The 14,912-nt window shown below is 50.5% G+C and overlaps 1 long non-coding RNA gene across 1 annotated transcript in view; it reads left to right on the top strand.

The window, feature by feature from the left end:
- The first annotated feature begins 1,424 nt into the window (after positions 1-1,424).
- Positions 1,425-14,912, top strand: part of LOC134612345 (uncharacterized) — a 43,878-nt gene continuing 30,390 nt past the window's right edge. The window contains exon 1 of the long non-coding RNA XR_010090925.1: positions 1,425-1,569. This is a non-coding gene — a long non-coding RNA (uncharacterized LOC134612345). The remainder of the gene's footprint in view (positions 1,570-14,912) is intronic.

The raw sequence follows: 14,912 nt of genomic DNA, 5'->3' as shown, positions 1-14,912 counted from the left end.
GGCACACACAGTACTGGTTATTATCACACAGGGATGGCACACACAGTACTAGTTATTATCATACAGGGATGGCACATACAGTACTGGTTATTATCACACAGGGATGGCACACACAGTACTGGTTATTGTCACACAGGGATGGCACACACAGTACTGGTTATTGTCACACAGGGATGGCACACACAGTACTGGTTATTATCACACAGGGATGGCACACACAGTACTGGTTATTATCAGACAGGGATGGCACACACAGTACTGGTTATTATCACACAGGGATGGCACATACAGTACTGGTTATTATCACACAGGGATGGCACACACAGTACTGGTTATTGTCGCACAGGGATGGCACACACAGTACTGGTTATTGTCACACAGGGATGGCACACACAGTACTGGTTATTATCACACAGGGATGGCACACACAGTACTGGTTATTATCACACAGGGATGGCACACGCAGTACTGGTTATTATCACACAGGGATGGCACACACAGTACTGGTTATTATCACACAGGAATGGCACACACAGTACTGGTTATTGTCACACAGGGATGGCACACACAGTACTGGTTATTATCACACAGGGATGGCACACACAGTACTGGTTATTATCACACAGGGATGGCACACACAGTACTGGTTATTGTCACACAGGGATGGCACACACAGTACTGGTTATTATCACACAGGGATGGCACACACAGTACTAGTTATTGTCACACAGGGATGGCACACACAGTACTGGTTATTATCACACAGGGATGGCACACACAGTACTGGTTATTATCACACAGGGATGGCACACACAGTACTGGTTATTATCACACAGGGATGGCACACACAGTACTGGTTATTATCACACAGGGATGGCACACACAGTACTGGTTATTATCACACAGGGATGGCACACACAGTACTGGTTATTATCACACAGGGATGGCACACACAGTACTGGTTATTATCACACAGGGATGGCACACACAGTACTGGTTATTATCACACAGGGAATGCACACACAGTACTAGTTATTATCATACAGGGATGGCACACACGGTACTAGTTATTATCAGACAGGGATGGCACACACAGTACCCGTTATCACACAGGGATGGCACACACAGTACCGGCTATCACACAGGGATGGCACACACAGTACTAGTTATTATCACACAGGGATGGCACAGAATGAGTGTCACCAAAGCCACCAAACCAATTAAACAGCTTGCAGACAGCAATAGTGCCACAAACAAACACAGACAGTCTGACACTGTTATTGCAGAAAAGCAACATGTACACAAATAAATTGTAGTTTAATTGAAATAAATAACCTTTTATTGAAAAAAATGTAATGGTTTAAGCATGAATTATAAGAAAAAAACCGATATACTTATATCTACGTTCTTGCAGACTATTCCAATCAATGTCGTAAAAACTGGATTTTTCTGAACAAGAAATGTTACTTCTTTTCTGAAGAGAAAAATATTCAAGAAGAAGGTGAGAAAAATTGCATCGCGTTGGGCACACGACTGGCAGCAATGACAGAAGATGACACCACGCTACAGGTAATCACCCAGAAGAATTATCCCGTAAAATGTGACAGCGGCTCAGAAAGTAAGTCTGGGACAAGAATCTGTCTGTCCCTCTGTCTGTCTATGAATCTTTACGGCATATAAATAGATCAAACCCACCCACATATCCGATCCTAGTGTCTAATCTGACTCTGTGACGAACCCTGCTGCATAGACCTGTATAGCGGGTTCGTCTGTTTTCATTGGATTCGTGGATTTCCTGTCCGTACGCTGTTGTTCGTACATTTTCTAAAGTACCGATTGAAACTACCGAACATCGGCCACCCAGGAGAGGAGTGTGCGGCTCATTAACACCTTGATCACAAATTAGAACGTTGTGGTTAACCGCAAACACCTCTCCATTCCATTTCGTACGGGTGGTCATCGTTCGTATGCCGAACACGAGGCGGCGGCCATTTTGGACACGAGGCGAATCAGCGGTGTTCGGTGTAAAACCCATGGATCTAAAAACGGACTCTTTATCTACCGAACACCGCTGGAGACGGCCGTCTCCCCTTCTATTCCCTTGGAGGCATACGAACACTGTTCCGTTCGGGAGTTTCTTTCATCCGTATGAACTTACCCAGATAGCCGTCCCATGGAGTCATTCGTATACCGAAGGACTTATGAGAGACTTTGACTCCATGGCGATTGGACTGTGTACATCGGACCTGAGCGCTATTCGGTAGGAATATGCCCTCAGATCCAGGCTATCTGGGGATACGTTGCACGAACACTGTATATTCGGTACTTCTGATTTTATGTATTTTATTGCATTTTTTGTGTTTGGTTTTAAAATGGCGATGGTTCCTATCCTCGGAGTTAATTAGGTTTCTCCCTAATTATCTCCAGGATAGGAACAGATGTATTATGGGTAAAATGGGAAGGGCTTGTGTTATAGCCACTGTGATTGGCTACTGTTTAATATATTTTACAGTCTTCCACCAGGTCCCCTAGGGGAGTGTCTACCTGGTGGAGACCTGCATAAATACTGGGCAGGTAGCCCCCATTAAACACATTCTGCTTGACCTTCAAAACGGAGCTTTGTCTCGTTTGTGGAGGGATTGACTATTGGGACAGCGCTTTCGCTTATTTCTAGCTGTGGAAGGATTTCGGATGGATTGCTGATCGGGAGTTACCGCATTCGTATGCTCCGTTCGGGAGTTTTATGATCGGTTATACTGGAATTGCATTTCTGGAGAAAGGGGACTATCGACTAAACGGCGGCTTCACTCTCCAGGCGGTGAGTGTCGTAACAATTGGTGGCAAGCGACGGGATGAATCCCACCGCCCTGAAGGCCAGCTACACACCCCGGATTGGAAATGCAATATGAGGAATTGAGGCGTGCTACCCTTAAAGACATTTTGGAGCGCAGAGGACGATCAGCGAGCAATCTCAAGAAAAGAGAGATTATTGCTATATTGGTAGAGATGGATACAGCACAGGGAAGGGAGATAGCTAATGTGCCTGGCCTGCTGGATTTAACACCCGAGGAGATAGCGTTTAACCGGGCAGTTCAGATAAGGCTGCACACTTTGGCCCGAACCCTGCAGCGGATATTGTGGTGCAAGTACAAGCCGCAGTGGCAGCACAACAGGCGCTCCAGAGAAGCGGAGCTGCAGCAGCAGAGGTACCCCATAATAATAATGGGAAGAAAAAGGTACCCTTTGCTGCTTTTAAAAATTTTATTGAGACTGAAGGAGAGATAGACGGGTTCCTGGCGGACTTTGAACGACAGTGTGCTTTACACCAGGTGCCCGCAGAAGAATGGGTTCCTATCCTCTCTGGGAAATTATCCGGCCGGGCCAGTGAAGCTTTTCGGGCCATCCCAGAGGAGGAACTCACTAGCTACCGGGCAGTAAAAGATGCCCTTTTGACCCGGTTCGCTGTTACCCCTGAGGCGTACCGGAGGCGATTTCGAGACAATAATAAACAGGCTGGTGATTCCTATGTGGAATGGGCATGCCGGGTACACCGCACGGCAGCCCACTGGATGACAGGGTGTCGAGCGGTAACTGGGGAAGAGGTGCTGCAAGTGTTCCTGCTAGAGCACTGCTTTGACAAGTTACCTGCAGGAGTTCGAGAGTGGGTCAGGGACCGTAAACCTGCTACCTTCCATGAAGCTGCTCGTCTGGCTGACGAATACACTGATGCCCGTAAGCTCGATCAGACAGCAGCCAAGGTCCCTGCCCGAGTGGAATACAATCCGGCAGCACCTCCAACCACCAACCTATATCACCCCCCAGCACAACGTACCCCTGCTATGCCGCCAGCAACCAACCAGGGGCAGTCAGCCCGATTCAACAAACGGGGTTACTCCAACCAGGTCCAGTGCTTTGGATGCAAGCAGATGGGACATAAAAGACCAGAATGCCCTTTAAACCATGCCAACCAAGCACCGTCCTGGAGAAACCCAGCCGGCGGAGCCCAGCAGCCACCTCAGCCATCTGCCCACTGCCTTGAGCAGTAGGAGTTTTGGGGTTTCTTTCACGAAGCAGACCCCGTCCAAGCAGCTCAGCAGGACAACCGCCAACACCACAGGCAGACCGTTAAGTTGAATGGGAAAGAGGTCACTGGTCTAAGAGACACCGGAGCTACTATGACCTTGCTCCAAAAGAACCTAGTTTCGGAACACCAACACACCGGGAATACTGTGGCAGTAAGGGTGGCAGGAGGCGCCGTGTTCCGCCTGCCTGTTGCCCGGGTTCATTTGGACTGGGGAGTGGGAGCTGGACATGTGAATGTGGGGGTTATGAAGGACTTGCCTGCCGATGTTTTGCTGGGAAATGATTTGGCCCCTCTGATTTCTGCCTATGCTACTATGGGACCTGGCGAAGCCAATCCAGTGACTACCCGTGCTCAGACCCGTGCTGCTGGAACCGGCCCACCTGCTGCTGAGACCCAGGTAAGAACCGACTCCCCGACTGACACCCCAGGGCAGACGTTAGCTAGTTGGGATTCCCCAGAGGAGTTCGGGAGGGAAACCCAGACAGATCCATCTCTCCAGAGGTATAGGGGCAGAGCAGACACTGGAGAAGAAGGAGCAGAGGGGGAGCGGTATGAGTGGGTGGGGGACAGGTTATATCGGATCCCTAAGCCGTCCCAGAAAAGTGTTGCCCCTCCGCCAAATCGACAGCTGGTAGTGCCCGCGAAATACCGGCGGGAGATTCTGCGGATAGGGCATGATGTCCCGCTAGCCGGACATCTAGGGTCCCGCCGCACAGGCCATAGGATTATGCAGAATTTTTTTTGGCCAGGAATTAACCAGGCTGTGCGGATATATTGTAGCACGTGTGACACTTGTCAACGGGTAGGGAAGCGGGGGGACCACCCAAAAGGTAGGCTTATGTCGATGCCTATTATTGGGGAGCCCTTTGCCCGCATAGCCGTTGATATTGTGGGTCCACTGGCCAGGGCTAGTCCATCTGGTAAGAAATACATTCTCACCGTGGTGGACTATGCCACTCGCTATCCAGAGGCAGTAGCGCTGTCTAATATAGAGGCAGAGACAGTTGCTGATGCCCTGGTTAGGATTTTTACCAGGGTCGGGTTCCCTCAAGAGATTCTCTCTGACCAGGGAACCCAATTTACCGCTGTGCTCACCCAGCAGCTGTGGAGGGTATGCGGCATCAAACCGATACTTAGTTCCCCATACCATCCACAGACTAACGGTCTCTGCGAGCGATTTAATGGCACCCTCAAACAGATGCTGAGGACCTTTTCTGACACTTGCCGGGACTGGGAGCGATTCCTGCCTCATCTGTTGTTTGCCTACAGAGAGGTGCCCCAGGAATCTACTGGGTTCTCCCCCTTTGAGCTGCTTTATGGGAGAAGGGTCCGCGGACCTCTAGATCTCATTAGAGGCCACTGGGAGGGGGAGACGGAGCAGGAAGGGACCCCCATAGTGCCATATGTTCTGGAACTTCGGGACCGCATGGAGAAACTGTCTCTGATGGTAAGAGAGAACCTCCAGGTGGCCCAGGGGAGACAGAAGGAATGGTACGATCGGGGTGCCCGACAGCGAGTATTCCAGGTTGGGCAGAAGGTACTAGTGCTCAAACCTGTGAAGGCGAACAAGATGCAGGCATCTTGGCAGGGCCCGTATAAAGTATTAGCTCAGGTGTGTGATACTACTAACTTATAGCCAGCTGTTCAGATGACAGGATCCAGCGATCCTTTCATGTGAACATGCTAAAGGAGTATCAGGAACGACCTGAGGATGTAGCTGCAGTATGTGCCCCCGCTGCAGACGATACCGAAAGCTTACCCTTACCCGACCTATTAGCAAGAGGTGCCCAGACAGATCTGACTGATCTCGTACAGCTAGGGGACAGGTTAAGCCCCGCAGAGAAGGAACAGGCGAAACAGCTTCTGTGGGAGAAGCAGGCGACGTTCTCCCAAGAACCCGGCTACACTACCCTAGCTGTACATAAGGTAGAGACCCCTGGACAGAACCCCTTAAGACAGCCCCCTTACCGTATCCCTGAAGCAGTCCGAGAAGGAATGCGGAAGGAGATAGAGGAGATGACCCAGCTTGGGGTCATCGAGCACTCCGATAGCCCTTGGGCCTCCCCTGTAGTCCTGGTGCCCAAGAAAGATGGGACCACCCGGTTCTGTGTGGACTACAGGAGGCTCAACGAGCGGACCACCACTGACGCCTACCCGATGCCACGGGTAGACGAATTATTAGACCGCATTGCCAGGGGACGCTATCTGACCACCATAGACCTGTGTAAGGGCTACTGGCAGATTCCCCTGGCCAAGGACGCTATCCCCAAGTCGGCCTTCGTCACCCCCTTTGGCTTATACCAATTTAAGGTTATGCCATTTGGGATGAAGAATGCCCCAGCTACCTTCCAACGGATGGTGGATAGGCTCCTTGATGGCTTCCAGGAATTTGCTTGTGCATACCTGGATGATATTGCGATCTACAGTGAGTCCTGGGAGGAACACCTGGTGCACGTAGGGGTAGTGCTGGATAAAATTCGGGCCGCTGGCCTGACGTTGAAGCCAGGAAAGTGTCATCTAGGCATGGCTGAGGTACAATACTTGGGTCACAGGGTGGGGTGTGGGAGCCAGAGACCGGAGCCGGCCAAGATAGAGGCAGTAGCGAACTGGGCCACACCTATCACTAAGACCCAGGTATTGGCCTTCCTAGGGACAGCAGGGTATTACAGACGCTTTGTCCCCGACTACAGCTCTATAGCTAAACCCCTGACAGACCTGACTAAGAAGAACCTCCCTAAGCAGGTCCTGTGGTCTCCAGCTTGTGAAGCTGCGTTTCAAGCACTTAAGCAGGCTCTCGTGAATGCCCCTGTCCTGGCTGCCCCACTTCCTAACAAACGTTTTCTCGTTCATACAGATGCTTCCATGTATGGACTGGGGGCTGTGCTAAGCCAGGTCGGGGAGGATGGAGGAGAACACCCTGTCGCATATCTCAGTCGAAAGCTGTTACCCCGGGAAGTGAGTTATGCGGCAGTAGAGAAAGAATGTTTGGCCCTGGTCTGGGCATTGAAAAAATTGAGTCCCTATTTGTATGGACAGGAATTTTCCCTTATCACGGACCACAATCCCCTTGTTTGGCTTAACCGGGTCTCAGGAGACAATGGTAGACTGCTGCGGTGGAGTTTAGCATTACAACCATATAACTTCACCATCAGCTACCGACCCGGTAAGCAGAATGGGAATGCAGATGGGTTATCACGGCAAACCGACGTCCTTGCTACTTCCGAGTCCGGTCATCCCCAAGTTGACCCGCTAAAGGGCCAAGCCGGGTCTGCCGGAGTGTTCCACAAGGGGGGAGCCGTGTGACGAACCCTGCTGCATAGACCTGTATAGCGGGTTCGTCTGTTTTCATTGGATTCGTGGATTTCCTGTCCGTACGCTGTTGTTCGTACATTTTCTAAAGTACCGATTGAAACTACCGAACATCGGCCACCCAGGAGAGGAGTGTGCGGCTCATTAACACCTTGACCACAAATTAGAACGTTGTGGTTAACCGCAAACACCTCTCCATTCCATTTCGTACGGGTGGTCGTCGTTCGTATGCCGGACACGAGGCGGCGGCCATTTTGGACACGAGGCGAATCAGCGGTGTTCGGTGTAAAACCCATGGATCTAAAAACGGACTCTTTATCTACCGAACACCGCTGGAGACGGCCGTCTCCCCTTCTATTCCCTTGGAGGCATACGAACACTGTTCCGTTCGGGAGTTTCTTTCATCCGTATGAACTTACCCAGATAGCCGTCCCATGGAGTCATTCGTATACCGAAGGACTTATGAGAGACTTTGACTCCATGGCGATTGGACTGTGTACATCGGACCTGAGCGCTATTCGGTAGGAATATGCCCTCAGATCCAGGCTATCTGGGGATACGTTGCACGAACACTGTATATTCGGTACTTCTGATTTTATGTATTTTATTGCATTTTTTGTGTTTGGTTTTAAAATGGCGATGGTTCATATCCTCGGAGTTAATTAGGTTTCTCCCTAATTATCTCCAGGATAGGAACAGATGTATTATGGGTAAAATGGGAAGGGCTTGTGTTATAGCCACTGTGATTGGCTACTGTTTAATATATTTTACAGTCTTCCACCAGGTCCCCTAGGGGAGTGTCTACCTGGTGGAGACCTGCATAAATACTGGGCAGGTAGCCCCCATTAAACACATTCTGCTTGACCTTCAAAACGGAGCTTTGTCTCGTTTGTGGAGGGATTGACTATTGGGACAGCGCTTTCGCTTATTTCTAGCTGTGGAAGGATTTCGGATGGATTGCTGACCGGGAGTTACCGCATTCGTATGCTCCGTTCGGGAGTTTTATGATCGGTTATACTGGAATTGCATTTCTGGAGAAAGGGGACTATCGACTAAACGGCGGCTTCACTCTCCAGGCGGTGAGTGTCGTAACAGACTCCTTTCAAATACCTGATTGTGACGAGAGCAATCTCGCCACATTGTATTCGAGAAGCCTGTTTGCCCGCCTGCTGCCTTTGGACTATGGACCAGACTTTTAAAAGACTTATTTTCCCTGCAGAAAGGCTGATTCGTGCCTTTCTGCCGGGGTGTTCGGTAGATTTTATCTACCAAACCAACTACCGAAGGCGCGACCACCCGGGAGCTGCAGTGTGCCGCCAATTTACCTCCGGTTAACCGCAGCTTAATTGACGAATTCAGGGTGGTCTTTGTTTGTTTACCGAACACGTGGCGGCTATTTTAAAAGTCCCGTACGGCCAGCGGTGTTTGGCACTTAAACTATGGAACTAAAAACTGACACTTATTTGCACAAACACCGCTGAGCCGAAAGCCGCCTGGTTCCTGTTCGTACAGTTTAACGAACACATGTCCATTCGGTATTTTTTGTGAATGTGTTAACCCAGATAGCTCTGCCATGGAGCCCATTCATGTAGTTAAAGACTTTGGCTCCATGGCAATTGAACTGTGTGTATAGGATCTGAGCGCTATTCGGTAGTTTTGTGCGCTCAGATCCCAGCTATCTGGGGATATGTGAAATGTCTGTGTTTTATGTAGACAAGGTGACTTTATGTATTTTAAAGTGTTTTACTGTCTTTGTGTCCCCACGTGTATAATGGAGTCTTACCTCTGTCCTGGGAGATAATTTAATTACTTCTCAATTATCTCCAGGATAGAGGGAGGGAATTAGGATTCATTGTGGGGATGTTTTACTGCTGTGTGTCTGTAATTGGTGTATGTCTGTCCCTTGTCACAGTCTTCCATCTGGTCCCCTAGGGGAGTGTCCATGTTACGGTTGCCTCCAGGCTGGCTGGAAGTTGGACCGTAGAAAAGGATGCTCCTAGCACTCACCAAAGGACCATCAGCACCGTAGCCACCATAAGCACTGCAAACTCCACGAACCACCGCTGCTGGGCTGGTATCTCGCCGTCTGCTCTGCGCCCTGGACCTACGACCAGGCTCCAGGTTCCAATAGGAGAACCTCTTCCTTCTGTAGAGCGAAGCAGGATCAGGAACAAGAGCTCTTACAAGAGCTCAACAGCTAAGGGAGTATGAAGAGCATAGCAATCCCTGTAGTGATTATAGCTGTCCCCTACAAACATGAGTCAAGGCTGCAAGTTAGAGGGTTAGAAGAGGTCTGAGATGCTGGAACACCCAGCCTGGCTTTTATTGAGGTTACGTGCAAACAGGACACTCCCAGGGGGAGGCATAAAATCACCAATCACACATCTGGTGCAGCCCACACATTCCCTCCCCTCAGATAAACAGTTAAACCAATTATTACATACAATAAAAATACAGTTTTTACACATACACTGTAACTTTAAAACCATACATTCAATTTCAATAAAAGTTGCATATTCAGACTCAGCATACATCAAACCTAAACCCTTCCAAAAATCAGCCAAATCCCTCCAGTGGATCAAAAGTTAGCTGGAAGTCCTTTATGACTGACCGCAAGCAGGGGCGGACTGACCACTCGGGCAGATCGGTCATGGACCGAGGGCCCGAGGCAGTCAGGGGCCCGGCTGCCTTAACAGTCATACTCTCTCTGGCTGGGGAGTTCAGAGATCTCCCCAGCCAGAGAGGCACAATTTAACATGATATGTGTCCCCTCACCTACTGAGATCTGGCAGCAATCCTGCTCTTGCCAGGTCTCCTCTATACTCTCTGCGGAGCGTGTGAGGGGAGGAGGCGGGGCCCAGGAGAGGGGAAGTGACATCACTTCCTGCCTCCTCCTCTCCTCCTGCAGAATATACTGAGTGAGCAGCCTGGCACAGTCAGCAGGTATGTAAATCAACCATCTCCACCTCCACCTCAGCACCCATCTCCCTCAGCCCCATGCCCCTCCACCCACCTCAGCACCCACTTCATCTCCCATGCCCCCTCCACCCACCTCAGCACCCACATCATCTTCCATGCCCCCTCCACCCACCTCAGCACCCACATCATCTCCCATGCCCCTCCACCCACCTCAACACCCACTTCATCTCCCATGCCCCCTCCACCCACCTCAGCACCCACATCATCTTCCATGCCCCCTCCACATCATCTTCCATGCCCCCATGCCCCCTCAGCACCCACTTCATCTTCCATGCCCCCTCCACCCACCTCAGCACCCACTTCATCTCCCATGCCCCTCCACCCACCTCAGCACCCACTTCATCTTCCATGCCCCCTCCACCCACCTCAGCACCCACATCATCTTCCATGCCCCCTCCACATCATCTTCCATGCCCCCATGCCCCCTCAGCACCCACTTCATCTTCCATGCCCCCTCCACCCACCTCAGCACCCACTTCATCTCCCATGCCCCCTCCACCTCAGCCCCATGCCCCCTCCACCCACCTCAGCACCCACTTCATCTCTCATGCCACTCCACCTCAGCCCCATGCCCCCTCCACCCACCTCAGCACCCACTTCATCTCCCATGCCCCTCCACCCACCTCAGCACCCACTTCATCTCCCATGCCCCCTCCACCCACCTCAGCACCCACTTCATCTCCCATGCCCCCTCCACCTCAGCACCCACTTCAGCCCTATGCCCTTCTCCAACTCAGCACCCACCTCCCTTAGCCCCATGCCCCCCTCCACCCACTTCAGCACCCATCTCCTGCTTCACTCACCTCATCTCATCTCCCATGCCCCCCTCTACCTCAGCACCCATCCCCCTCCACCTTCACTCACCTCAGCCCCCCTCTCACCCAGCACCCACTTCATCTCCACCTCAGCACCCATCTCCCTCCACCTTCGCTCACCTCTGCCCCCATCTACCCCAGCACCCACTTCATCTCCAATGCCCCCCTCCACCTCAGCACCCACCTCAGCCTCATGTCCCGCTCCACCTCAGCACCCATCTCCCTTAGGTCCCACCTGGGCCCCATGTCCACCTCAGCACCCATCTCCCCCATCACCCACCTCAGCCCTAATGCCCCGTTCACCCATCTCAACCCCTATCCATCCCTACACCCATCACAGCCCTCACTGCACCCACTACAGCCCCTATACCTTCCTGCACCTAGTATACCACCTATCACTCTTCCATTCTCTACAGCCACTACGGTCCCTATGCCCCCCTGCACCTACTAGAGCCCATATCCCCACACACCACACACTGCAGCTACTATCCACACACACAGCCTTAAAGGGACACTCCAGGCACCCAGACCACTTCTGCCCATTGGAGTGGTCTGGTTGCCAACTCCCACTACCCATAACCCTGCAAGTGTAATTATTGCAGTTTTCATAATCTGCAATATTTACCTTGAAGGGTTAAGTCCTCAGCCAGTAGAGGACACTTCCGTGTTCATAGAACACGAAAAGTGTGCTATAACATCGCTGGACGTCCTCACGCTATGTGAGGACCTCCAGCGTTGCTGAAATCCCCATTTGAAAGCATTCAATGCTTTCCTATAGGGAGGTCTAATGAGCGTGTGCGGCATTGCCGCGCATGCGCATTAGGTCTCCCCGGCCGCGCATGCTCAATAGGAGCGTGGGCAGATCCTGACCAGGAGCCGAGGGACATCGGCGCTGGATACGGGTAAGTCACTGAAGGGGTTTTAACCCCTTCAGCAACATGGGATGGGGGGTGGGAGGGAGAGGGGACCTGCAGTGCCAGGAAATCGGTTTGTTTTCTTGGCACTGGAGAGTCCCTTTAATATCTATTATCCATACAAACACACATTACAGCCCTAGTAAACCCCAGACGCCTACTACAGCCCCTACCACACACTGCAACACAACCAGCTGTCTCAACTCACATACTGCACTGCAAACAGACTCATTCACACACTTAAAATCGCCAAAAGCCTCACTGTATGCACACAATCCCACAAGCAGCATCCCCACACATGGAAAACAACATGCAGCCTCCCTACACAAAGCCTCCCTACAGTTATCACAAGCAGCATTCCTACCATTGCAATACTGCACACAGCCTCCTTACACACTCTCACACACACACCATAATTACAACCATCTATATAACACAAACATATTCTGCAGTGCAGTACAATAGGTAAAAGGCAAAAAAATTTACACAACACATTGATATACAGGAACACATCACAAGCAGCATCCCACACACTAAACCCCACAAGTCGCCTACAAACGTTTGCAGGTTACTTGTATGGACTTGTATGACTGAAAACAAATGTGGGGGATGCTGCTTGTGATGTCACCAGCAAACACAGGGGAAAAAAACTTTGCACCAGAAGGGGGCCCTTGGTCTCCTATTGCCCGAGGGCCCTGTGAGTTGTCAGTCCACCCCTGACCGCAAGCACATTTTCCTGCCCAAAACAGTTCCATAGATTTGGGCTGTGCGGTCGGTCAATTTCATGCCGAAAAACGACCAAGTCCCATTTCGAACGGGACTTAGTCTCTGGAGCTGAAAAACGAAATGATGGAAAAGGTAAGGGTCAGCGGTGTTCGGCAAAATGTGTAGCCGATTTCAGTTCCACAGAATCTTTAGCATACACCGCTGACCGCATCTGAATGAACAAAGATGGCCGCCGCCACGTGTTCGTTTGCACGAACTGAGGCCACCCAGCGGTCGGCAATTAACCTGCAGTAACCTCACAGCCTGGGAGGTAAATTGCCTGCATACTTTAACTTCTGGGTGGTCCGCCTGTGTGGTACTTGGTTCAGTAAGCCCTATTTACTGAACCAAGTGGGAGAAAGCCAGGAACAAGTTATTTTACAGGTCTGGGGACATAGTCTTAAAGGGGTATTGTTCACCAAAGTTACAAGATGTCCCCAGACGGTTCTTAAAGGGCCATACACACCCAATAAAAGTTAATAAGTTTTCAGGGGCACAATCTTCCAGGGGCCATAGTCATGAGGAAGGAGGCTGGCAAACAGGCTTCTCCACAATCCAGGGAAGCAGGGCAATGTTCCATTTAAAGGGCCAGTTACAAATAACGATTTGTAACAGTCCACCAGGTGGGAGACCTGCATAAATACTGGGCGAGTAGCCCTGAATAAACCAGACCACTGCTTGACCCTCAACACGGAACTCTGTCTCGTCTTTGGGGGGATTTACTGTATGCTGATAGAGACTGATTGCTAGGAGTGTAAGCTGCTTGGATGCTTTTACTGTTCGTCTGCTAGCAGCTATTCGTGAGGTTCCGGTTCGGGAGTTTGGAGCATTCCCTTGTATGCAGTTCGGGAGGTTGGTGTTTTACTGAAGCTGCCTTTATATCTGAAAGGGGAATATCGCCTAAACGGATTTTAATCCCTTGTCTGCTGAAACGGTCCATTACACTGATCATTTCCGTATTCATTTTAATGAACTGTTTGCTATTCAGATCTTTTTGAAGAAATATATAAATTGTTCTAATAATGCCCAGTTTTTGCTAGCCAGGCTTTCATTAGGTTCATTCAGGTCCTTGGGGCACGCACAGTGTGGCCGCATTACCGCAGTCCTAAGGCCGCGTGGCCCAAATGCTCCACGTGGCCGTGCGGCCTGAATAGATAGTACTTACCTTTGGTCCCGTGAATGGCTCCCTCTGCTGGTTCGCGAGACGAACTGCAGCCCCTTATAAATATAATATTTTGCCATGACGTCATGATCTTAAAGGGGCCGCGTCATCTGGGAGGAGCAGCAAAAATGGAGGAGCAACAAAAAGCTCTCTATATTTAAATGTTATGTTTTTATTAAATATACAATCTAGAAATATAGATTGTTTTACTGCTCCTCCTGTTTCCCCCGTATTGGTAATTTCTAACCTCATCTGTGACGGATCCCCTACACTCCGACTGAGTATATCCGCTGTAAGTCTCACGAGTCCCAAAGTGAAGCAGTGATTATATCCCTGGTATACACAAACATCAGTCGAGATTTGATGAAGGGTAAAAGAAGGAATATTTTTTTATGCTCCAGTGACCTGTTTATATACACAGACCCCCAGCATCGGGTCTCCATTTATTTGTACAGTAAGCCCGCCCATGCCCCTCTGTGTCTGGGACTGGGAGATAAGAGAGCTAACTTTTCCTTAAACTAATTATCTCCCCTCACCCTTCAATCTCTCGCCTGCCCTGATTGCAGTATGGCTGAGGTAGATGGTATTCATACTCCTATGGTCTGTTAGTGCAGCTTGGCACCCTCGAACCCCCTCACCCATCAATCTCTCACCTGCCCTGATTGCAGTACGGCTGAGGTAGACAGTATTCATAGTCCTTTGGTCTGTTGGTTAGCTTGATATCCACAGCTGAGGAGAGAGGGTTGGATATGTATTCACTCCAGGCTGGACAGACTGGGCAAAGGGGCATAGACGCCCTCTGCCAGGGCCTTGCTTGGCTGCATTATGGAGCCGTGTTGAGTGTTGAGAGGGAGCTACATGCCATATGGGACACACTGCCCTGC

This window comes from Pelobates fuscus, chromosome 5 (genome assembly GCF_036172605.1).
Source record: "Pelobates fuscus isolate aPelFus1 chromosome 5, aPelFus1.pri, whole genome shotgun sequence".
In the NCBI taxonomy this organism is placed as follows: Eukaryota; Metazoa; Chordata; class Amphibia; order Anura; family Pelobatidae; genus Pelobates; species Pelobates fuscus.
Note: the sequence above shows the minus strand (reverse complement) of the source record. Positions and strands in the feature narration are given on the sequence as shown.